The sequence below is a fragment of the Salvelinus alpinus genome, chromosome 15 (assembly GCF_045679555.1).
Source record: "Salvelinus alpinus chromosome 15, SLU_Salpinus.1, whole genome shotgun sequence".
NCBI lineage: Eukaryota > Metazoa > Chordata > Actinopteri > Salmoniformes > Salmonidae > Salvelinus > Salvelinus alpinus.
The window spans coordinates 46989431-46997842 of record NC_092100.1 but is presented as its reverse complement, the minus strand read 5'-3'; the positions used below and the strand labels follow the sequence as shown (position 1 = coordinate 46997842).

General features: G+C 41.5%; 1 long non-coding RNA gene across 1 annotated transcript; it reads right to left on the bottom strand.

The window, feature by feature from the left end:
* Window positions 1-5830: 5830 nt before the first annotated feature.
* LOC139539283 (uncharacterized) lies at window positions 5831-7204 on the bottom strand. Its single transcript, XR_011667913.1, has 2 exons — window positions 7095-7204; window positions 5831-6193 (listed from the first exon to the last, which is right to left on the bottom strand). It is a non-coding gene; the product is annotated as an uncharacterized lncRNA (long non-coding RNA).
* Window positions 7205-8412: the final 1208 nt, after the last annotated feature.

Genomic DNA, 8412 nt, shown 5'->3' with positions numbered 1-8412 from the left:
GGTCTACAATTTTATCCCTGATGTCCTTACACAGCTCTCTGGTCTTGGCCATTGTGGAGAGGTTGGAGTCTGTTTGATTGAGTGTGTGGACAGGTGTCTTTTATACAGGTAACGAGTTCAAACAGGTGCAGTTAATACAGGTAATGAGTGGAGAACAGGAGGGCTTCTTAAAGAAAAACTAACAGGTCTGTGAGAGCCGGAATTCTTACTGGTTGGAAGGTGATCAAATACTTATGTCTTGCAATAAAATGCAAATTAATTACTTAAAAATCATACAATGTGATTTTCTGGATTTTTGTTTTAGATTCCGTCTCTCATAGTTGAAGTGTACCTATGATAAAAATTACAGACCTCTACATGCTTTGTAAGTAGGAAAACCTGCAAAATCGGCAGTGTATCAAATACTTGTTCTCCCCACTGTAACTGTCTTGGAATGTAACTGAAAGCTTACTGAAATGAAACCTGTCCAAGCCACCATGAGCCATGGTTTTTGTCTTTCCTCGAAAATGTAGTCATATTTGAATTGTATACCATGTATGTGTTGACATATCATTTCCCCGGGAGCACTATCCATGCAATTAGACTGTTGACTCAACCAGGCGGCTCCAGAAAACCCGCTCATTCAAAGATCTTCCTTTTCCTCAACCTCAGTTTCTCCGCCACTGCAGGTACTTTACTATGGTCCAGAATTGAAAATGTATAAAAACATGGATTTGAAACAGCCACTGTCAGACCAGAGAAGCGAGGAGTAAAGCCATCCGGTATTCAACAAACCATTATTCTCCTCATGTACAGCCACTTTCACTTGACCCGAAATACCTAGTTCAAATGTGTTTCTACTTCGGTGCTGCTAGCTAGTTGGATAGCTTCATACATCAAAGAGGTTAAACAACAAGAAATGGTGCTAATACGGGAAAATACAACAACAAAACGAGTGAGAACACATGGGAATTCAGTTCCACATCCTAGTACAATATCCAATCTCTTCAGCGGAAAGATGGTGATAGAAAGCTATGGGAAAAGGAGGAGTAGAAATCAGTGTTAGTGGGTGTAACCTACATGCATTTGATGGCGCTTGGAGACATCACTTAGCACACAACGAGGATGAGGAACATGACAACAACGTCTCTATGTGACGAGTGTATTTGTGAAGGCTGTCCTCACACAGCTGAATGGCACTTTGAATCATCCTCACCATACACAAACAGATTTCACTTCACATTTTCCGGCCTTATGTCACTTTAGAGCAACAGAGCTCTGTGTATAAAAATGGCCTCCTTTTGTCAGTCAGTACAATAGAATACAACATTAAGATGGTCTCCCTTGTTTTTATTTTGTGTAGTCAGTGAGTTGCAATGGTTGATAACCGCAAACTTCAGTCTTTAACCGAGAAGCAGCAATCACAATAGAGTGACACATAGTTAGAACCAAGATGGCTTCATCGCTGGCACCCAGCCACTATAACAGGAAGATGACTCTCTCTATCGCAGCGAACATAACTGGTTTTGACAACTCACTCGTCTATGGCCATTCCACAGCACTATGCTTTCATTTGGCTTCTCATTAGGGTAATGTGATTTTACACAGTGAAAGTGGAGGCGCTCACATGCTGGGGCAGTGGGGATCTGTGAACTCTGGGTCGGCCTGACAGGCTGAGTCAGCCTGACATGCTCCGACAACAGCAGTGTCCGCCAGCCTGAGAGGCCTGATTGGCAGCTTAACCGACTACAAGTGAATGGTGAGTACTGGCAACATTCTGCAAATCACTGCAAACAACAATACAATAGAACCAATCCCCCATCCATGTATGCCTCCCATGTCCTACGTATAATGTTGCCAAGTATAAAGTTGAATAGCTCTAAACAAGCATTGCATGGTATGAGTGCCCTAGATTGGTCCCAGGTCTGTTTGTACTGTCTTGCCAAAATGAATGACACTAGGAGTTGTTGGCAAGACAACACAAACAGATCTGGACTTTAAAAGTATCCCATTTTCTGTGTGGTCTGATACACTGACACAGACCATCAGCAGTTCAATCCTCTGCATCGCCATCGTTTCATACTGCCTGGTTAATAAATGGCTTGTGTCAGGGACAGTCAGTCTATTCTTTGCTCGTTTGAGTTTCTCTTGGGTTAGAGGGAGAGCTTTGCATTCGCAGTGGCTCTGCGAGGTTGACTGTATCGATTTTTCTCCTTGGTGCTCTTTGTCAAAATATCAAACTCCAGACCTTACAGACCTCGTCACCTCCTAGACACCCACACACAGCTCTCCATATCGTGGTGGACTCCGCCACTCTTGGTTTTTGATAGGGGGAGGGATGGAAGAGTGGCTGTGTATGAGGAATATGATTGGAGAATACTGTCCAAAGCCTCAGCACCCCTCCCTCTCCTACTCCTCTCTGACAAAGAGAGAATATTACGCCATGACTGGCTCCCATTGAATCCATGTTGTGATTCATCTGACAGTTTCAAACTGCCAAGCAGCTAAATTGCACCAGGTCTGCCAAAAATGTATCCCAGGACTACCCAGGAGATGTGAACATTTTTATGTAATCTTGGTACAGTGGAAAACTTTAATCTCACATCGAGACAGAATATGCTACGTTCATTCCCATCATGATGGATGATAGCTTTGGGTTATACTTAACCTACTTAGTAATGTCATGTACCCGAGGATGTGTTTACTTTTGAAAAATAGTGAGAAAACATCAACTCTATCAGAGCCTGACGTCAACAAATTCTTCCTACCCAAATAAAGTGTTTTTTTATGTTGATTCTGGAATATTCCCCCTCATCAGACTTATTTGCAGTATATCATGCGGCAACTCTTGTGGTGTGAAAAAATGATGTAGGCCAGAGGAGAAGACAGATTGTTTGGAAATACTGAGGAAAGTCTGTTTGACATTATACCGCTTAGGGTTGAAGATGGAACTGGAATAGCGATTGTCCATTTTTCAAATGGCATCATGGCAACTTCTCATCTACTAACTTTATGAAAGCCTTATTAAGGAACAGTAAAATACCCCGTAAATAAGGTGACAAATAAAAGCCAGGGAATGCAGAAAATCACACATAAATAAGGGGAAGACAATGGGGGAGAAAAGCAAGAGAAAGAAAAGGATGAGGTTCAGAGACAGAAAGAGAAGGGGGTAGGAGGGCTGAGCAATGACTGGCTACTTTAGCAATTAAAATGTGGGGCAAAGACACAGCAGCTTGGTTTGACCGAGAGACTGCACCATTCATCATAGCAGCTGCCATAAAGCAGCACTAGATGGAATCTTTGATTTGAGCTTCACAGGAACATAAATCAAAATCCAAACCATGGCCTGTCAGGGGCATCGCCAGAATTACCCATTTGAGGGAGAGGGATGAGGGAGAGAGGGTTGGAGAGAGATATAGGGGGCGAGGTTGGAGAGTAAGTACATTCTCTCATTGTTTCACACTCTCTTATCCTCCCTCCTGCACACACACACACACACACACGCACACACCTTCAGTGTCCCTCTGTACTACCTATTTAAAGTTCAGATGCAACTGGGCTGTGGGGGTGCGCTCACACACACACACACACACACACACACACACACACACACACACACACACACACACACACACACACACACACACACACACACACAACCAAATCCTGGGATCATTGATCAAGAGGCTGGGTTCTGTCACTGGCCAGTGGTGTTCCTGACCTGCCTCGCCCTGCCACGTCTCCACCCCCCCCCCCCCCCCTACACCCCCCCCCCCCCCCTCACACCATTGCCTGCATGCAAGGCAGAGTACAAGGAAGTGAGGTCACACCGTGTGTACAGCCATCCATCTAAATAGCATGACAACGACAGCTAATAAATCATTCATTCATTGTTTAATCTATTGTCTGGCCGGGCTAAAGTCGGGGGCCTGATATGAAGACAGATTTACCGCATGCAGGTGGGGGACAGCGAGGAAGAGGTTTTAATGTTTCTACCCTGCCCGGGTTTCATTATTAATTAGTTATGTCTTCATTATACCTGGGTGCAATTAAAGTTGTTCATGATTTAAATAACATGGGAAGTCCTCGAATCAAGTCAGTGCCATGCCTCTCGAAAAGTAATTTAAAACAATTGGTCGTAGGTTTTCAGAGAAGGCTCCAGTGTTTGAATCACAGAAACACACAAAGCAGACTAATCTGTAGCCTTGTAGTTTTAGTCTGACCACCACAGAGCAGTTGCAAACCCGTTTTTAAATTCACAACTGGTTCTACTAATTTAATTTATGCTGAAATGGAAAGACCCCATGTCATGCACCAGAGGTCATGTTGCAGCAAAGGTTTGCTTTTTAAAACGCAGTGAACATTAACAAAACCATGAATATTCAGCTTCTGAGCTTCATCCCTCAACGAACGTTACATTAGCTACCAGGCCTGATTTCCATTAATTACAGCAGGTCTAGCTCTAAAGGTAAAGTGTAATGGGAAAAGGTAACAACCCTGACATAACCCTATTACAGGGAAAGTATTCTCCCCCAGTGTCAAATCAATGAAAAGCCAGTGACCTGAAATATCTAAGGACAGGTTAATGGGGGCACAGTGGGATGTGCATATCATTACCACAGCCAGCTTACCACTGCCAGCCAGAAGGAGGTCAGGAAAGGGAAATACTGACGTGCATTGAACAACAACCACAGCCTTGAACAGAGGCCAAAATGAACCACAATATGAAAAAGGAAAGGAAATCACCTGAACATCTCATGTAATGTTCAGCCTTGAAAAGAGGCCAAAATTATGCACATTTTGACAAAGGAAAATAAAACAACTAATTTTGGCCACCTTTGTGTTTTTTACATTTAGGCTACAGTACATGCAGTAGAAAACCACTAGGTTGGTACACAACATTATCTATAGTCTAGAGATCAGAAAACTCTCAGGTCAATAGAATGAGTCTGAGCACCAACAAGACAGATTATACTGTAGGGCAACCCAACCCGTTGTTTGTGTGGTAAGGCAGTGTGTGGCACTCCTGTCTGCCTGCGTGCAGAGCTGGCATTAGTCAGTGGGTGTAGGGCCTTGACAGCGAGACGGGGTGAGGGAGATGAATGGGAGGCAGGTTCACTTTATTACTGTCACTCTGCTCTCTCTCTCTCCCAGTCTGCCTCCACATCTCCAATACCACCCCGGGATTAATCAGCTGCTACAACTGCCCCCCTTCCTCTCTCTTTCCTGTTGTCTGTCTGTTTTTCTCTTTCTCTATCTCTTCCTTTCATCCTAACATTGATGTAGTGGAGGGTATGTGCAGGTACACGCCTTATACCCACTTATTGTTCAGTGGGCATAGCATATACTCACTTCTTAATCTTCACTGATGCATATCAAAGTAGTGTAGTGGAGGTATATGCAATTAATAATGCTGATGGAACAGATCAGAATGTTTAGCTTAAAATGTTGATAAACTATTATTTCTTCACATTTTAGCCGCAGCAATGTGCACACTGCAGTAGGCCTACCCGTGAATGTACCAAAATGCAATTAGCGGGAAAACCCAGGGCTGGGTCACTATAGTACATACCCAGCACTGGGTTATTTTGCCGCAGCACTGATGGGTTAAGTGAATGAGCCGACACGTTGGGTTGCATGATCTACCCAAAAATGTGGTTATTTTGACCCAGCTGTGGGTTGCTTTTTACTATTTTTCTGGGTTCTTTTTTTCTACCTCCTCTCTATTACAGAATCTGTTAATTTTCTTAAGGTAAAAATATTTCTACCAATAACAATCAATGTTACAACGTTACTACACAGTCTATGAAATTCTTAAAATGACATATAGCCAATCATAACAAATTGTAGATAAAATACAAAATGTTTATTTTCAGATATTAATTACAGCTACAAAATAAAGTCATGCAAAATATAAACAACAAATAAGAAACACACAAATAAACAAACATTTTAAAATCACAGCAGCCCTACCAATTACAGCTGAGGAACAGGGCTGAAGAAAACTCCCCAACCCCTACCAGGTATACATTTTCAATATGAATTCATATAAAACCACAACAACAACGAAACATAATGTTTTCTGCTCCAAAGCCTGACCATTCACGATGGTGAATGGCAGGGAGTAGAGGCAATTGCCCCAGGGAGTCAGAACGTTGGGGTCTATTGTTCTTTTGGTCGTCTGGTTGAGATATTCAGCCATATTGGTTCCAGCCTGGGAATTAGAGAATATGATTATAAAATGTTGAACAATAATCAAGACACTCATCACACTCTTGCACACACACACAAATTGTGGCCTTTCCTAGTGCTCAGAACATGCTATACTCCTATACAGTCTATTGCTGTGTGCAGGACGTTAATCTCCATTGAGTTGAGTCCAGCCACTTTGGGCGTGGTTTACAGCAGGGGTGGGAAGAGTACTGAAATTACCAACTCAAGTAGCAGTCATGTTACTTCAATTACATTTTATTCAAGTAGAGGTAAAATGACTGACTTTGAAAAATACAAAAAAAAGTACAAGTACTTGGAAAAGCTATTAAATTACAGTAAAGATAGTATTTATAATGAGTTACTTCCCATCTCTGGTTTACAGTATTACATATCAAATAGTATTCAACATTCCAACTAAAATCAAATCAAATTGTATTGGTCATATACACATGGTTAGCAGATGTTAATGCGAGTGTAGCGAAGTGCTTGTGCTTCTAGTTCCGACCGTGCAGTAATATCTAACAAGTAATCTAATAATTTCACAACAACTACCTTATACACACAAGTGTAAAGGAATGAATAGGAATATGTACATATACATTTATGGAAGAGCGATGGCCGAACCGCATAGGCAAGATGCAGTAGATGGTATAGAGTACAGTATATACATATGAGATGAGTAATGTAGGTATATGTAAACATTATATAAAGTTGCATTGTTTAAAGTGACTAGTGATACATTTATTACATCCAATTTTTAATTATTCAAGTGTCTAGAGATTTGAGTCAGTATGTTGGCAGCAGCCACTCAATATTAGTGATGGCTGTTTAACAGTCTGATGGCCTTGAGATAGAAGCTGTTTTTCAGTCTCTCGGTCCTTTTACCTGTAATGTATACTTACGCTACATTATGACTTTCGGTCCTCATCAATGCTTGGGCGAGCAGTCTTCTTTGCAACTTGTTACACTGGTGGTGGGAGAAACACTCTCAGGACCATGTCGTCTTTAGTATCTGGGGGACAAAGACATAACAAGGTTTTAGGAGACAGTCAAAATGGATAAACGTAGATGAACATTTGAGAAACAACTTTCATTTTAAATATGTTGCTACCTGCATACCAGTGGTGGTGGGATAAGCACTGTCAGGGCTATGCAGCCTCCAGTCTCTTGGCAATGGGGGACAAAGACATAATGTAAACTGGATCAAAATGGATAGCCTAAACTTGGATGAACAATTGAGACACCTGCCTCATCCAGACTGAGACTAGCTAGCTAACTCAGAAACAATTAGGCTACAAAAAACATACAGTAACTGAACCACCATAAAAGCAAGAGTTAATAGCTTGCCAACTAGCTACAAAAATGTTAAATTAACTCAGACACAGGGAACAGCTACCTGATATGAAACAATGCACCACACAGTAAAGTTAAAGTTAGGCTTACAGAAGACTAGCTTTCTACAGGCACTGACATAGCTAGTTAGCCAAACTTCAACAAACACCTAAAATGTTTGCTACCACACACAGCACAGGAAAATAGATTGCTAGTTAGCTAGCCAGCTAAATTAGCAAATGTTAGCTAAGTAGCTAGATAGCTAGCTAATGCTCGAGCTAGCATGTATGGGGTTGTTTGCTAGCTAGCTTACTAGCTAAGATTATCTAAAATTGTCAATGACTGAGATAATATGTAATTATGATAGGTAGGTCATTTATTCCTAAATGAATAATTAGTCATGTTAGCTAGCTAGCCTTTTATTCATAATTTTTGGTCAGCCACAAACGCCTTGCCCATTTGTCCATCTAAAAGTAATTCCACTCAGTGCCAGCTGCACTGTCAGGTAGACTTGCTACACAGCTGCAACAATCCTCATTCGTGAGCTTGCGGATTACTTTGATCTTTTGGATTTGGCTGAGAATTAACCCACCCACTGGGTCATATCTCAACAGTATGAGTCATAATACCAATAAAACCTAGCGTTCAAACAAGAAAATGGTTCCAATTGTTTTTTGTGTAGGCTTACCCTTGTGTGACATTTTGACAACTGTGTATATCTCTCTAAGACAAGGTGACTTTTATCAATATATTCACCTGTATTTATCCCCCCAAAATGAAATTCTAATTAGCTGCTAATGTGGCTATCATAAAGAACTACAAATGCCACAATGATCTGGATGAGACTACTGAATCAAGGAAAAGGTAAGAATCTCTGGATTAACTAAC